The sequence below is a fragment of the Chlorocebus sabaeus genome, chromosome 13, assembly GCF_047675955.1.
Source record: "Chlorocebus sabaeus isolate Y175 chromosome 13, mChlSab1.0.hap1, whole genome shotgun sequence".
Taxonomy (NCBI): Eukaryota; Metazoa; Chordata; class Mammalia; order Primates; family Cercopithecidae; genus Chlorocebus; species Chlorocebus sabaeus.
In genome coordinates, this window is record NC_132916.1 from 36492673 (window position 1) to 36496375 (window position 3703).

The following is a 3703-nucleotide window of genomic DNA, read 5'->3' on the forward strand; positions in this document are numbered from 1 at the left end:
TTTGAAATTAATTTTCTTATTTTGTAAGATGGAGACAATAATACCCCTCTACCTGTCTTATTTTGACACTTGAGGTTAAAATAATATGAAGAAATGCTTCAAAGTTTTCAAACTAATTTGTTACCATGGTGGTGATGATGATGCAGAATGTATTTTCCCCCTTGAGATATCACCTAATATAAGGTTGTGGGGGTGGAGAGGAGGTGATCCCTTTCCTCCCTATCAATAAAGGATCATGACTGACACCCCATAACAACAAAGAACAGGTTAATCAAATAAAAGCATAACAAGTTTATTATAATACTATTATGTGCACACATGTGTATGGGAGTCATATAAAATATGAACTCAAGGAGGGACCAGATGCTTGAGGCTTAAGTGCCCTCTTCATAAGGGAGAGGGAAGTAAGAGGTATAGGAGTAAATGATTTTCAGGGGAAACAAAAGGCCCAGTGCTCAGACAATGGTCCACAGAAACAGCCTCTTAGGTAATCTCTTGAAGCTGCCTTGAGATGAATTGATGAAGTCTGTCTGTGTACGGTGATGACTCCCAGTCTTCTCTCTCCTCCAGTAGTTGATCTTTCCCGGTTATTTGATGAGATCTCTATGGAGTGAGTCTTGAGACAATTGCATTTCTTTTGGAAAGAAACTTTCTCGGTCAGGCAAGAAAAATTTCAGAAAGAGTCCCTCATTGACTTGTAGGGTGAGGGAAAGACAAGGTTGAATGGACCTTGATTCTGAGGCAGATTTTAAGGCCTCCCAGCAGGCCAAAGCACCAGTATTTGGGGTATCACGTTCTGAGGCCCAAAAGAGTCATAGAATTCCTTTCTGAGGATAGAGGTTGTAACCAAAGATGGTCGCTGCCACCATGAGGAAGAAACATCATCTCTCTGAAGCCATATCTGATCTACCAGAGTTCAAGATGAAAGTCAGTACCTTCAGCTTAGCTCTTCACCCCCACCCGTAGCCTATGATGCTGCCAATTTCCCTTCACACAAAAGCTTGTGAACTATTGGTCTGCGCTTATTGCTTATACTCTTGCAATCTAGGGTCAAAGATCACAAGTACAGGAAATTTCCTCTAAAAGTGCCCAAATACGTTCTGATTGTTTAATTGGGTAGCTGCTTTTTGGTCATCTTCCTAGACCTCTCTGCAGCGTTAGATGCCATTAAGAAGAGTTGTAATATAAGTTTTTAAGGAAAAGAGAGATGTTTCAAAGATAGGGATAACAAAGGAAAAGACAGATTTGACTACATTGCATTTCCCCAAACTTAGAACATATTTACTATGTGTTTGGCAGCCATATCACTATTTCTAACATTAAAAACTCTCAATAATCCAGAAAAGGATAAACACTGCAATAGAAACATTGGCAAATGTCATGAACATACAAATCACAGAAAAGACATAAATGCACATACAATATAATGTTCAACTTTCGTTATTAAAAAATATGTGGCCAGTTTTAGGTCCCACTTTTTTCTTTTGTAAATGTTTCAGAAGTTTATTAAACTTCTTTTGAATAGGTTTCATAAAAAGTTCTGATTAACCTGTGTGGAGTCCTTTTTCTTGAGCCCAAAATGGTGGGTCATCCGCACTATGCTTGCTGGAGTATGTCCACTGGGTACAAGCTTTCCTTTTTTTCTCCCAAGAATGTAATGGAACATGTGTATCCTAGTAACAATGCAGATGATAGCATTATCTTGCAAAGACATGTTTATATCAAGCTAAGCTATGAATAAAGTATATGTGCTCTCCCTCATTCAATAACGAATAGAACCTAGGAGAGACAGGCAAAATTATGTTAGGTCTTATTGAAAGAATGAGTAATGGATTGTTTAGAAAGGCAAAGAATGGAACAATTATTATCCATCTGAACATTGCTTATGTCAATATTGTAGGTTTTTATCCTTGGTTCAAGGTTACAGATCTTCCTTGGGATACATCAGCTGACAGACATAAAGTCATATGCCATGCTGCCAAGAGGTTTTTTTTTTTACTGCCTTCAACCTGTCTCCCCATCCCACACCCAATATTAAAATATGCCCTTTGGGACATGAGTCTAGAAAAAATCCCTTCTTTTAGAGCTAATCATTTAAAACGGAGAGAATATTTCAAAAATCCTACAAATGCTCTCTTCTGCCCTTGCAACCAAGGCACTATTACTGAGTGTAACGTGCCATGCATGTTACATACACAATTCGTTTAACTTTGTGAGGCCGCTTCAGGATAAGATAGGATACGTATTTTTTTTTCTGACATTTTACAGAGAAAAACTGGTGCCTCAGATAAAATAAATAACTTACTGACGTTTATATGCTACTAAGAGGGCTACTCTCAATTGAATTCAGGTATGCCTGACTCCAGAACCCCTGTTTTTTATCTAATTTTATTCTGTGTGTTTCTTTCAAAATGTAACATTCATACCATGTTCATTTTAAAATTAACGCAAGGTTTACCATGCTCCTTCAGTGGTATGGACTTGTATCCCATGTAAGATGCTTTGAAACTCTGTATGTGGACACCATTCCTGATGGTTTCCACTTACCCTATAAAATGATCTACCTACCGCATCTGGAAGCATCTGGAAGTTCTTATCATGAGAAAATTGAAGAATTCCCATTCTGAAATGAAAAATAAAACAGGGAGGCTGTTAAGCCTCAAAACGCAGTGCGATATTAGAATTATTAATGGTCACGGCTAGATGATCTGATAAATGGGGTTTATGTTATGTTCTGAGTTCACACAGGAGGCTTTGTGGCAAGGTTCTGTAAACAACTCTTGCGTTGGAATATTTGTGAATGGCCATCCATACAATTGATATTGAATCCTCTTGCTTGACTTTTTTCTTTTTTTTTTTAGACGGAGTCTAGCTCTGTTGTCCAGGCCGGAGTGCAGTTGCGTGATCTCGGCTCACTGCAAGCTCCGCTTCCCGGGTTCACGCCATTCTCCTGCCTCAGCCTTCCGAGTAGCTGGGACTACAGGCGCCCGCCACCGCGCCCGGCTAATTTTTTGTATTTTCAGTGGAGACGGGGTTTCACTGTGTTAGCCAGGATTGTCTCAATCTCCTGACCTTGAGATCCGCCCGCCTTTGCCTCCCAAAGTGCTGGGATTATAGGCGTGGGCCACCGCGCCTGGCTGCTTGATTTTTTTTTTCTGAGGAGCGGTCTTTAGTGTAGAGATTCTAGTGTCGTTTGGACACTTTTGATTTACGATTAAGAGATCAGTGTCTTCACCAACCCATGGGTTGCCTAGTCAGGACAGGAGAGGTATTAAGTTAAGTAATCAGGAGGCCATTAGCCTGAGGCTGACTCCATACTTTGAGTTCCTACATAGCAAACCATAAACTGAATAAATAAACAAGCTAAAACCTAACATAGGAGTATAACAAATGACAGAATTTTAGCCAATCACAGGAAGCCCAGGTTTTAGCCAATCACGGTAGCCAACTCATCGCATCATGCCCAAATAAGCCAAAGGCCTCATCACACAATGTCCAGGTAAGGCAGGTTGAGGTGGAAGGATTGCTTGAGTCCAATAATTCAAAACTTCAGTGAGTTAGGATCATGCTCCAGACTGTGCAACAGAGCAAGACTCTGTCAAAAAAACAAAAAAACAAAAAACAGCTTACTGCTTACACTGCCGGGCAGAGTTCTTTGAACCTCTCTTCTGGTTCTCAGTGCTGTCCCATTCATGAATTGTTC